This window comes from Tachyglossus aculeatus, chromosome 4, assembly GCF_015852505.1.
Source record: "Tachyglossus aculeatus isolate mTacAcu1 chromosome 4, mTacAcu1.pri, whole genome shotgun sequence".
In the NCBI taxonomy this organism is placed as follows: Eukaryota; Metazoa; Chordata; class Mammalia; order Monotremata; family Tachyglossidae; genus Tachyglossus; species Tachyglossus aculeatus.
In genome coordinates, this window is record NC_052069.1 from 56,736,865 (window position 1) to 56,751,206 (window position 14,342).

Consider the following 14,342-nt stretch of genomic DNA (forward strand, 5'->3'; position numbering starts at 1 on the left):
CCATGGATCTTGCTTTGGCATTTTCATCCTCCCACACTCTCTTAGGTGAATTTTGCTTTAAGTGTGTCTTTTTCAAATATGATGAGCACCTATCTACATTTAGAACCTGTACTTATTCCACTGTTGCTCCCCTTTTATATACATTAGACCCAATTGCCTTGAAATGGTGCAACCAGTTGTCTGCGTCCTTTCTGTGACCCAAGTCTGTTCATTTGTGACCCTTAATCAAGTTGCTTTATTTCTCTCTTAGTTTCCTCTCTGTAAATGGGGGCTATTAAACCTGTTCCTCCCTAACTTGAAAGGCTATCATGAAAATAAGGTGAAAGAACTGGTGTGTAAGATTGAGGTCTTCTCCTGTCCTGGAGATCTTCTGTGGGGAATGGGAATAGAGAGTACAATCCATCACTGACCCATTAGGGTGTTGTGTCTGTTGTCAATAAATATGCAGCAAAAATATGTAGAATGCTCCTTATCTCACCGCTAGGTTTTAGTACAGTCAGTGATAGAACATTTCTTTCAGTAGCCTTTCAGGAGCTGGCTCTCTAGTAACCTTTGAGAAAATCCAAGCAGAGGCTAGGGCTTAGAACCCGGAAACCCCAGGGAAGGTGTATCCTTCTCCATCCTGTGATACCAGAATAGCTTGGCAATTTCCGACAAGATGTCCTCCCACCTTTGTTAGACATCTTCAACTTTCTAAAATCACACATTTTTTACCCATCATTCCAGAGCCCCTGACACACATCTCTTTTCCTGCTGTGTTCCTGGTCTCTAAATTTATTTCTATTAGTGCCTCTGTCCCTCCCACCTGACATTGAACTGTTGGAGCAAAGTAAATCACACTCACACACACACACACACACACAAACACATACACACACATTGATACATACGACAAAAACAGATACACAGATACACACCCCTCTAGATTATAAATTCATTGTAAGCGGGGAATGTTATATTGTTATATAACTCTTCCAAGCTCTTAGTACAATGCTCTGCACATAATAAGGCCCACAGTCACATTTTAATTGTGTTAACTTCAGTGAATTCCTTCTAGACTGTAATCTCTGTGGGCAGGGGTCATGTCTACCGGTTCTATTGTATTGTAACTCCGTCAAGCACTAAGTACAGTGTTCTCCACACAGTAATTGCTCAATAAAGACCATTGATTGATTGAAGTCACAAAGTACAGTTTCAGTAAAACTTCACACAACATCCAAACCAGAATTCCTTATTTTCTTACCCAAGCCCTTTCCCCCCAGCTGACTTTCTCATCACTCTAAACAGCACCACCTACTCTCTGTCTCGCAAACACATAATCTTGGTGTTATCCTAAACTCATCTCACTCATTCAACCCACATATTCAATCTGTCACCAGATTCCATAGGCTCTACCTTCACAATATCGCTAAAATCTGTGCGTTCTTCTCTATACAAACTGCTACCACATCGATCAATGCACTTATCCTACCCCTCCTTGACTACTTCATCAACCTCCTTGCTGACCTTCCTGACTCCTGTCTTACCCCATTCCAGTCTACATTTTATTCTGCTACACAAATCATTTTTCTACAAAATCAGTATATAGGGTAGGAAGAAAACACAAAAAAATTGACCCTAAACACAGGGTCATAAGCAAATGCTAAAACCATTCAATCCATATGTACACATTCCCCAAGAACCTCCAGTGCTTATCCGTCCACCTCCGCATCAAACAAAAACACCTTACCTTTAGCCTTAAAGCACTCAATCACCTTGTTCCTTCCTCTCTTTTCCTCACTGATTTCCTACTGTAACACAGAAAGCTCACTTCTCTCCAACCCCTCACCTTCATCCTATCTCTGGCCTGGAACTCCCTCTTCATTCACATCAGCCATACCATTGCTCTGCCCAACTTCAAAGCCTTATTAAAATCACATTTTTTCCAAAGAGCCTTCCTCTTCTAAGCCCTCATTTCCTCTACTCCCCCTCCCTTCCACATTATCCTTGCCTTTGGATTTGCATGCTTATCCACCCCTCCCTGAGCCCCACAGAACTTCTGAACATATCTGTAGGTCATATTAATAGCTGTCTTCCCCTCTAGACTTGTAAGCTCCTTGTGGACAGGGAACATGTCTACCAGCTCTGTTATATTCATTCATTCATTCAATCATATTTATTGAGCACTTACTGAGTGCAGAGCACTGTACTAAGCACTTGGGAAGTACAAGTTGGCAAGACTGAGCCCCCTCCTTCCTCTCCCCCTCCCCATCCACCCCGCCCTACCTCCTTCCCCTCCCCACAGCACCTGTATATGTGTTTGTACAGATTTATTACTCTATTTATTTTACTTGTACATATTTACTATTCTATTTATTTTATTTTGTTAATATGTTTTGTTTTGTTGCCTGTATCACCCTTCTAGACTGCGAGCCCACTGTTGGGTAGGGACCGTCTCTATATGTTACCAACCTGTACTTCCCAAGCGCTTAGTACAGTGCTCTGCACACAGTAAGTGATCAATAAATATGATTGAATGAATGAATGAATGAATAAATATAGAGACAGTCCCTACCCAACAACGGGCTATCCCAAGCACTTATTACAGTGCTCCACATGCAGTATGTATTCAATAAATATGATTGATTGGATTGAAACTGGTCCATACTTCCTTGTTCCAAGTTCCTCCAGTTCTCCCTTGTACTTCTCTGAATACAAGGCTTCTCTTTATAAAATTTGTTTCTACATATCCATGGCCTCCTTTCTCCTATACTGCTGCCTAGGGGATTCTGGTTTCAATTTATAGTAAGAAGTCTTTAATCTGCACTGCCACGAGAGGCCTCAGATAGTTATGGCAAACTACGTAGAGACCTGGATCTTCATAGGGACTTACTGTCTCTCCTGTGAAATACTATACATAGTTAAAAGTCATAGAAAGAGGCAAGGAAATAGGATAACCAGGAATAGAGTCCCACTACATTCAGCACATCCCCCTCAGCTGCCCTCACTTTCAGATACACATTTGCACACTTAATGGCATTCAGATTTGTACATGGATTCAGTCAGAGAAGAAAACTGCATCAGAGAAACATACCAAAGTCCACAAATCAACAGCCACTGACTCTGTTTCACATAAGCAATTTGTCCACTTAGTATTAATTTCATTTTACTTTTGAAGGTTTTTTCTAATCTTAAAATGATGAAACAATGAATACCCTAAGATTCTAAGCTTTTTATGGTTAATTAATTAAAATAATATACTAAGCACTTCCTATTCTTCAGAGCATGTATTAAATGCTGGTGTAGAAGCAGTGTGGCTTATTGGATAGAGCTTGGGCCTGGGATTCAAACAGATCTCAATTCTAACCCTGGTTCTGCCACGTGCCTGCTGTGTGACTTTGGCAAGTCATTTAACTTCTCTGGGCCCCATTTACCTCATCTGTAAAATGGGGTTAAAGAATGCGGACCCTATGTGGGACACAGACTATGTCCAACCTGATTAATTTGTATATACTCCAGTGTTTAGAACAGTGCTTGGCACATAGCAAGCACTTAACAAGTACTATTATTATTATACATATAATCAGATCAGACACAGTCCTCATTATTCACAGAGCTTACTATCTAAGAGGTGGGGAAAGCAGGTATCTGAGGAGGCTGAGGGAAGTGACTTGCCCCAAATCACCCAGCATGTCAGTGGCACAACTAGAATTAGAACCCAGGTTTTCTGACACATAAACGAGAGGGATGCGGACACTATATAGTACTTCTGATTGTATTACAGCTATCCTGGACTCCCCTATCTGTCTGATCTGTGATCACTCAGTTGAAGGGATTAGTTTTATGCCACAATTATGAGCCATTTCGTTTAATTGGTTATTGCTGCTGCCACGTGCCACTTTTTTTATTCCCCCCACCCCATACCTCCCTCGGTCCCCAGCTGCATCCCTGCCTTCCTGCCAACAGGATCTAAAACTTTATTAAAATTTTATTAGAGACAGAGAGAATGTTTCTGAAAAAAACCCAGTCCCAATGCCCCTGATATAGGTTGGGTTTGGAGTCAGAGCTGCCACTTCTCTGTTCCTGCAGCCATCCTGGCTCTTTATGGGGCAGAAGGGGTCACAGAAGAGCCAGAAGAGGGGTGCTGGGAGGGGTAGATGATCCCTGTTTCATCAAATGCCTCACCAGAGCTGGGGTATGCCATAGCTACCTCTGCTTCTTGGGGTGCAGAACCATGGAAAGGGGCAGAGGGGAGGTTTGTGTGTGTTGTGGGGGCCGGGGGGATAGCTGGGACAGGATGGGTAGAAGCCAAGCTCACAAAATGTCTCATTAGAGCTGGAGGCAACCAGAGCTGGATAATAACAATAATAATAATAATAATAATGGCATTTGTTAAGTGCTTGCTATGTGCCAAGCACTGTTCAAAGCACTGGGGGGGGGGGGGGGGGCACAAGCTAATCAGGTTGTCCCACATGGGGCTCACAGTCTTAATCCCCATTTTACAGATGAGGTAACTGAGGCACAGGGAAGTTAAGTGACTTGCTCAAAGTCACACAGCTAAGTGGAGCTGGGATTAACAATAACAACAATAATAATCTTGATGGCATTTGTTAAGCGCTTACTATGTGCCAAGCACTGTTCTAAGCACTGGGGGGTTTACAAAGGAATCAGGTTGTCCCACATGGGGCTCTCACAGTGTTCATCCCCATTTTACAGATGAGGTAACTGAAGCACAGGGAATTCAAGTGATGTGCCCAAAGTCACACAGCTGACGAGTGGTGGAGCCAGGATTAGAACCCATGACCTCTGACTCCCAAGCCCGGGCTCTTTCCACTGAGCCATGCTGCTTCGCTTGCTCCAGCTCCAAAGGACGCAGAACTGTGGAAGGGGATACTAACTCTAGCTCTGCCTCCACTCCCCTCCCACAGCCCCAAGAGTGCCAGCAGGAGCAACAGCTGCCTGTAGCAGGCTGTGAGAACCATGGCTGTGGCAGCCCAGACTTGGATCCCCTCTGTCATGAGGGTCCTCTCCAGGTTCACCCACAAATGCTTCAATTTTGGAGTAAATCTCACGGTCAACCTGGGTTCCTACCTCCCAAGCTTCATGGCCATTCCCTCCTCCTTCTTCTCCGACTCCTCCTCATGCTCACCAGATCAGGCGACATGGTAATTCAAACCGAGAGATAGATTGACCTGAAGACATTTTAAAATGCCACTTGATATATCGTGTTGAAGGATTTCTCCTTAATTACCTGCCATAGCAAAAAATGTGCCATGTTTTGGAACCTTTCTGATTCCTAGTCCCATTCATGCTCTTTGCATTGAGCAACAAACACTTTCTCGACATTCGATTTCAAAGAATACAACTACAGTACTGTATCAGGCTTTTCTTCACTGGAGTAGCAACTACAGTAGCTTCAGTTTGGTTTAGTTAAGTCCCACATCATATGATGCCTATTGCACAAACCTTTGAGGGAAAACAATTTTCTTCTGTATTGTTTCAAGCTCTTTGGCCTATATAAACAGATTGAAAATATACAGGTATTAGTTTCAAATTTTATCAACGATCATCTTATCAACTTCGTGAGAATGCAGCATGGCTGCAGCATGGCTTGCAGAGAAGCAGCATGGCTCAGTGGAAAGAGCACGGGCTTGGGAGTCAGAGGTCATAATAATAATAATAATGGCATTTATTAAGTGCTTACTATGTGCAAAGCACTGTTCTAAGCGCTGGGGAGGTTACAAGGTGATCAGGTTGTCCCACAGGGGGCTCACAGTCTTAATCCCCATTTTACAAATGAGATAACTGAGGCACAGAGAAGTTAAGTGACTTGCCCAAAGTCAAACACCTGACAACTGGCAGAGTCAGAATTTGAACCCATGACCTCTTACTCCAAAGCCCATGCTCTTTCCACTTAGCCACACTGCTTCATGGGTTCAAATACCAGCTCTGCCACTTGTCAGCTGTGTGACTTTGGGCAAGTCACTTAACTTCTCTGTGCCTCAGTTACCTCATCTGTAAAATGGGAATTAAGATTGTGAGCCCCACATTGGACAACCTGATCACCTTGTATCCTTTCCAGCATTTAGAACAGTGCTTTGCACATAGTAAGTGCTTAACAAATACCAAAATTATTATTATTATTGATGGTGTTTGTCAAACTTCAGATTATAATCCTTCCCCTACAACACAGAGATTAGAGTCTTGATGAAGGCTGTGTTAAGAAAAATTTTATGTTACAATTCACACACTATACCAAAGAAATAGTGTCAGCAAAATCTTTTTTTTAAAAATTTTACAGAGACCATTATACATATGTATAAGAGCATCCTTGGCTGATGTTTCATTACAGTTTAAAAATATTCCCCACCTTTTCTAGTATTTCTCAACCCCTAGGCATGATTCATCAGCATTTGTGAACACAGACTCTGTAAATTTTCCCTGGAGGACAGTGTTCAGTGCTGTGTGTCCTCTGGAAGCTATGATGTCCCTCTTTCCACTAACAGCTATGCAAATGAGCCCTCATCATGGTATTTTAAAAGTCAGAGTCAGAGAGAAATAGCAGTCCCTTGGGAAACAACGTTAATCCTAAAAACCTAAAAAAAATCTAGCTGAATAACCCCACAGCTCTCACCTGACTATCATGGTATAAAAATTTCTTGACAACTGATAGAGTGCACATTGGGGGTTCTATGGTCCTAAGGTTCAGAGTGGTTAAATGACTTCCCTGAGGTCACACAGCAGGCCAATAGCAGAGCTGGGATTAGAACCCAAGTTTTGTAACTCCAAGATCCATATGTCGCATTGTTTGCTAGGGCTACCGCCTTATAAAATACACATACATAATTTTTGAATGACATAATTTGATTTTATATTCTTGAAGACAGTATGGCGTTTCCTAATCTCACCTGTGTTGGTCATATTTTGAGGCCATATTAGATTATTGTTGATACCTTCTATTTATCTTTTTCAAACTATGGAAAAGTTTTAAACTTCAGTTGTACATTCTGGATCTATTTTACCATTATGAACAGAATATTGCATTCCGAATAGCCAAAGAAAGCTTCTAAAATAGGGACTTCAAGGGCACAACGCACACGATTAGTCCCACAGCACATCAATATTGTAGAGCTATTTCAAAGGAAGCAATATCTATGACTAGCAGTTTTATCCCAGTGAAAATAGTGAAAATATTTGAAAAATATTTTTCCAAAATGACCTATTTTCAGTAGAGTCTTTTTTAAAGTCACTAAATCTATACAAAGTGATTAAACTTTCTGAGCTGGATCCTGGATTCTGGACACGGTTTGAATCCCAGTTCTGCTACTTGTCTTCTTTGTGACCTTGGGCAAATCATTTCACTTCCCTGTGACTCAGTTACCTCATTTGTAAAATGGTGATTAAGACTGTGATCCCCATGTGGAACATGGACTGTGTCCAACCTGATTAGCTTGTAACTAGTCCACTGCTTAAAATAGTGTTTGGCACATAGTAAGCGTTTAACAAATACCATTTAAAAAAACAAACAACTTTTCACTTTTTTTACTTGAAGAATAATTGCAAAATAAAAATGCCCACAATATCCTGCATTTCTCAATTAAAAAAAATACACGAACAACACAGGTCTCGAAGACTCTGAGGACTGTAAGCTTCTTCTGGACAGAGTGCTTTTATCAACTCTAATATAGTGTATTTTCCCAAATAGTGCACTGCTGTGCTCACAGTGTCATTAATAAATACCATTGATTGATTTATTAAATACATACTTTAATTTTTTCTCTGAGATTTCTCCCTCCAGAAGGATCTCAGTTTTCTTCATTGAATGTGTAGGCCTACTGTCTGGATGGTAATTGCATTTGACAAATGAGAAGTAGAATCTCTTTACTTTATATCCATGGTATTTCACTCTCTTTATTTCTTACTTCCAAATGTAGCATTGTCTTTGGAAATTGCTAGTGACTGCAGGTTATTCCTACTCTGATAGTAAATGTTAATTTAAGCCTATATTGTTATCTATAGCTAGCTCAGCTTTAATTTGTAATTTCAATACTACATTTGCAAAAACAGAAGGAAGCTCTCATTATATTTTCCTGTTTAAGTTCCGGGCATCCTGCAATTTCCAATGGCTTTGGTCTGTCCTTCTTGTGCAGCAAAGTAGCGTTGAGCAATGACCTTTGGTCCCCACAAGCATCTGAGGAATCATCTAACTCTGAGAGTTTTTAAGGCCATATATTGTTTATACTACCCTATTTACGCTATGTATAAAAAAGCACAGAGAAATTTAATTCCGCTGCATATAGAATTATCTGCAAGTTAAATGTCTGTGAAGTAGCGGCCCAAAGAGTAAGATACAGCATTAAGGACTCCGTAAATCATTCTTTTTTTAGGATTGCAAAACTTGAATTGGTTCTGTAAAACTTTAATGCAAGTTAAGTGCATATTTTAGTGATTCTTCATCAACCTTTAACCGGAGTCGGGTTCAGTCCTAGAGGCAAGCAGTCCTCTCGGAATGACACAGTGCCGGAACATGAGTGTGCTTCCTGATCTTCCCAGCAGGCCTAGTGGAAAGAGCAAAGGCATGTGAGTCAGGAGACCTGCATTCTATTCCCTGCTCTGCCACTTGCCTGCTCGGTGGCCTTGAGCAAGAACTTCTCTGTGCTCAGTTTCCATCTGCAAAATGAGGTTTAAATATCTGTTCTCCTTTCCTCTTAGACTGAGAGATCTGTGGGATTGTGGGACTGTGGGACTGTGTCAACTCCGATTATCTTTTATCTACTCCAGTGGTGACATACAGTAAGTGCTTAGTAACTACCATCATTTTCATTCTTAATGGGAGACTCATTGATTATTGATTAAATACATACTTTAATTTTTTCTCTGAGATTTCTCCCTCCAGAAGGGTTATTCAAGATGATGGCAACCCTGGAGACATTGTCTAGATGGCCACCACCCATGAGCATAGATCCTCCCTCTGTTCCTGCACAGCAGCCATCTTTAGGTTTTTTAATACATGGATTCTCCAGTTCCCTATTCTCCTCTAATAGCCCACTGCTGTCCTCTGAATAGAAGGAATCTTCTATGAAGGTTTGGTGATTTTTAAAATGTACTGTTATTTATTCAAATGTTGCTAATTTAATTACCTGGGAGAAGTGGGGAAACTGGTAACAGTGTGATTTGAGGGAGCCCTAGAATCACCAGGGATGTTGGCTCTGCCTCCCAAGGTAGCAGAAAGCTGTTTGTTTTGATAGCATGACCCCAGGATGCTGCTTGTTCCATGTTAAAGGAAGTGGAAGAGATGGAGAGGCTGTCCCATTGATAGCCTAGAGGGAAGGGTTTCCATTCCAGTGTGGAGCAAGAATTCACCACAGTCTCACACCCAGGGAGAGTAAGATATGACCTGTATATATGTATATATGTTTGTACATATTTGTTACTCTATTTATTTATTTATTTATTTATTTATTTTACTTGTACATATCTATTCTATTTATTTTATTTTGTTAGTATGTTTGGTTTTGTTCTCTGTCTCCCCCTTTTAGACTGTGAGCCCACTGTTGGATAGGGACTGTCTCTATATGTTGCCAATTTGTACTTCCCAAGCGCTTAGTACAGTGCTCTGCACATAGTAAGCGCTCAATAAATACGATTGATGATGATGATGTTGGGTAGGGACTATCTCTATATGTTGCCAACTTGTACTTCCCAAGCGCTTAGTACAGTGCTCTGCACACAGTAAGCGCTCAATAAATACGATTGATTGATTGATCAAGAAAATCACAGTCAACAACAATCACCTGGGGCCTGGATCCCACTTCCTTTTTTTCCAGGAGTTCTAAGGGCTGGTAAAGCCTGTGGTTTCTCTGTGTTCAGTTCTTGTTGAAATCTCTGCACCTATTTTTCCCAGAAGTTACTACAGTGTTTAACATCCAGTGAGCAACTAATAAATACCATCACTACTATTACTCCTAATACTACCACATTGCCAAGATCCGCCCTTTCCTCTCCATCCCAACTGCTACCCTGCTCATTCAAGCTCTCATCCTATGCCGTCTGGACTACTGCACCAGCCTTCTCTCTGATCTCCCATCCTCGTGTCTCTCTCCACTTCAATCCATACTTCATGCTGCTGCCCGGATTATCTTTGTCCAGAAACGCTCTGGGCATATTACTCCCCTCCTCAAAAATCTCCAGTGGCTACCAATTAATCTGCGCATCAGGCAGAAACTCCTCACCCTGGGCTTCAAGGCTGTCCATCACCTCGCCCCCTCCTACCTCACCTCCCTTCTCTCCTTCTGCAGCCCACCCCGCACCCTCTGCTCCTCCGCCGCTAATCTCCTCACCGTACCTCGTTCTCGCCTGTCCCGCCGTCGACCCCCGGCCCACGTCATCCCCCGGGCCTGGAATGCCCTCCCTCTGCCCCTCCGCCAAGCTAGCTCTCTTCTTCCCTTCAAGGCCCTGCTGAGAGCTCACCTCCTCCAGGAGGCCTTCCCAGACTGAGCCCCTTCCTTCCTCTCCCCCTTGTCCCCCTCTCCATCCCCCCATCTTACCTCCTTCCCTTCCCCACAGCACCTGTATATATGTATATATGGTTGTACATATTTATTACTCTATTTATTTATTTATTTATTTTACTTGTACATTTCTATCCTATTTATTTTATTTTGTTGGTATGTTTGGTTCTGTTCTCTGTATCCCCCTTTTAGACTGTGAGCCCACTGTTGGGTAGGGACTGTCTCTATGTGTTGCCAATTTGTACTTCCCAAGCGCTTAGTACAGTGCTCTGCACATAGTAAGCGCTCAATAAATACGATTGATTGATTGATTGATTACCACTACATTTTCCCAATATACCTGGCAGAGAAACATAGAAAGTATGTAAGGAAAGAAAGAGAAGAACAATATTTTCAGTGAGCAATGATAATAATGGCACAAGGCAAGTCACTTAATTTTGGTACCTCAGTTTCCTCACCGTAAAATGGGGATTAAGACTGTCATGGACTGTATCCAACCTGATTATCTTATATCTACCCTAGCACATTGTACAGTGCCTGACACATAGTGCTTAGCAGATATTTAAAAAATGATCAGAAGGCAAAGGAAAAAGTTCCAGAACTTTCTGCCAAGAATTCTATTTCCAGACTGAAGTCAGACCTTGAGTTGACCTTGAGTTTAGAAGGGAAGTAAATAAGCATAACTAAAGTTATCACATCATTCAGAGGTTTAGAATTCCCGTCGGATTTCCTAACAGGCTGTTTATGAGATGATGAGATTTGGGTTTATTCTTTTGAAAGAGCAGCAGCATGGTCTAGCGGAAAGAGCATGGACCTGGCTTTTAATCCTGACTCCATCTCTGGTCTGCTCTATGACTTTGGGCAAGTCATTTAACTTCTCGGTGACTCAGTTTCCTCATCTGTAAAACAGGGATTAAGACTGTGAGCCCCTGCGGAACATGAACTGTGTCCAACTTTATTATCCTGTACCTAACCCATTGCTTAGTACAGTACCTGACATATAATAATAATGATGGTATTTGTTAAGTGCTTACTCTGTACAAAGCACTGTTCTAAGCGCTGGAGGATACAAGGTGATGAGATTGTCCCATGTGGGGCGCACAGTTTTAATCCCCATTTTACAGATGAGGTAACTGAGGCACAGAAAAGTTAAGTGGCTTGCCCAAAGTCACACAGCGCTCTTTTCACTGAGCCACGCTGCTCCTGGACTGACCCTGCTTTCAAGCTCCAGCTCTCCTCCCAACACACTAACCCCTGTCTCCAGGCCTCCACCTGGATTCCCATTCCTTCCAGCCCGGGATTCTATCCTTGCATTTCGAGGAAGGACAAACCCCGAGGCCTAGAAACTTTCAGTGCAATAATAGGGTTTGCTTTGAGGGCCTGAAATGAATAGCTGCTGGGTTTGTTCCACCTGGAGGCCATGTAATGAGGCATCCTTAGTAAGCACTTAACAAATGCAATCATTATTATTATTATTATTAATATCCCGGTACCTCCTGCTCTTTAGCCTGGACCTCTAGGCCTGAACTGAGTTTCCTTGCAGGTCACTTTGCTGATACATCACACACAGCAGAGGGGTCGCTGGTCGGTGAGAGGTCTATTTTATTCTGTTAGTAGTTTGGGGGATGGAATTCTGTTTTCCAGCAGTGAAGTGCAGGCATTGCGGTGTGGAATCCAGCACAGAGAGACTGGGCTATGGGAGGAGTCCTGAGGACCAGGGCCCCTCCCACTGTCTCTGCCTGGCCCCCGTTAAACTATAGAGCACACAGAGCTATCTCCGGGAAGCTATGGCTTATCTCTTCAAGGAACTGGGATGGTGTTTCTCAGGTGAGGGGTGAAGGGGAAAGCTGCACTCACATCACAGTCTTTTCTCTGAAAAAGAAAAAAAAAACACGAGGCAATGAGTAAGAAGAATTGTAGTGTTTAAGTTTTAAGTGTTTTCTGTGTGTCAAACGTTATGCTAAATGCTGGAGTAAATACAGCACAATCAGATCAAACTCAGCCCCTGGCCCACCTAGGGTCCACAGTCTAAGAGGGAGGGAGGACAGTATTTAGTCCCCATTTAACAGATGAGGAAACTGAGGCTAGGGATGTTACCTGATTTAGCCAAGCACACAGCAGCCATGTTTGTACATATTTATTACTCTATTTATTTATTTTACTTGTACATATCTATTCATTTTATTTTGTTAGTATGTTTGGTTTTGTTCTGTCTTCCCCCTTTTAGACTGTGAGCCCACTGTTGGGTAGGGACTGTCTCTATATGTTGCCAACTTGGACTTCCCAAGCGCTTAGTACAGTGCTCTGCACACAGTAAGCGCTCAATAAATACGATTGATTGATTGATTGATTGAAGTGGCGGAGCTGGGATTTGAACCCATGACCTCAGACTCCCAAGCCCGGGCTCTTTCCACTGAGCCATGCTGCTTCGGTAAATGCTTAACAAATATAGTTTGAAAAAAAGAGATAAGAAAGAGGGAAGAATTTTCAGTCAGCTGATACAGATGCATAGATTCTAAAGTCATTTAGATTTTTTCTGCCTCACAAAGCAGGATAAGGGGTAAGCTCATTGTGGACTCCATAAATACCATCAATTGATTGATTGAGAGAAAGCCTCTGTTCTGAAATGGCCTGGTATGGGGGCTGTCTCATTTTCACTCCTGCAACTTTTGGACATGAAGGAAATTTCTTACCAAAGTGATTTTTCTGTCTGCTAAAGGATCTGCCAGATGCCGGGAGGATTGTAACCATTTTGAAACCTAAAAACCATAGGCCACAATTCAAATCCCGTTTCTTGCAGAATTCCCACAGGATTTTACTATTTTTATGCCATTTATTTAGAGCTGATCTTGCACCAAAGTTTAATTCCTTTGCAGATACATGTATATTAGAGAGAAATATTGTTGCTAGACTTAAGAGGGCATAAATACTTTATAAGCAGAAAAATTGCTAGATAAAGAATAAATTGTATGTGAAAATTTGACCCCTAACCTCTTTGCTGATTAAAGGTGGATTTTCAATCTTGGCTCAATAAACTAGGTGAACTTTCCTGTCCTTGTTTCCCAATATAGAGCAAGATACGAAGGCATTCTTTCACAACCCAGAATTAGTCAAAATATTCTCAGTTCCCCAAATCTGACTGATCCTGGTTTATCAGCTAGTAATACATTGTGAAAAATGAGTCAAGTGCTGTGTGTAACATTTGCCAATAGTGTGCATTTTTACTTAGCCCAAATGAAGAATAAAGAATAAGACCAAAGAACATCCACTCATGACAAAAGATGGAGACCTGCTCATTCATTCTTTCAAACTATATTTAATACCATTTATTAAGTGTCTGCTGTGTGCAGAGCACTGCTTTAAGTTCTCCATCCCTACTGGGAGGAAGTTTACAGGCTACTGGAGGAGACAAACAAACATGAACCACATGCCTAATGTGGAGGTGAGCATAAAAACACAAATACAACCAGTAATAGTAAGAAAAATCAATGAATGTATAAATATGCAAATAGAGTGCATAAATTTATCTTTATATACATGTTAATGGTGATTACATATATATATGATGCCTAAATTCTTGCCTAGTTATCATTGTTGTTCAACACTCATTCAGTGTAATGTGTATTGCAATTTCATCCACAAAGATTTTGTTCTGAGGGAGGCTTAGCTGCAGGGAGTTAAGAGAGTCATAGATTAGCAAGAGGCAAATCTACCATGTACTGTGTGGAAGAAAGGGGTTTCAAGGAGGGAGCTGAAGGGAAAACTTAGCTGGTCTGACAAGACAGAAGGCCCATAAGGGAAAGAAAAAGACAGAGTTGACAGGAGGTAGAAGACGTGTTTGTACACGGAATA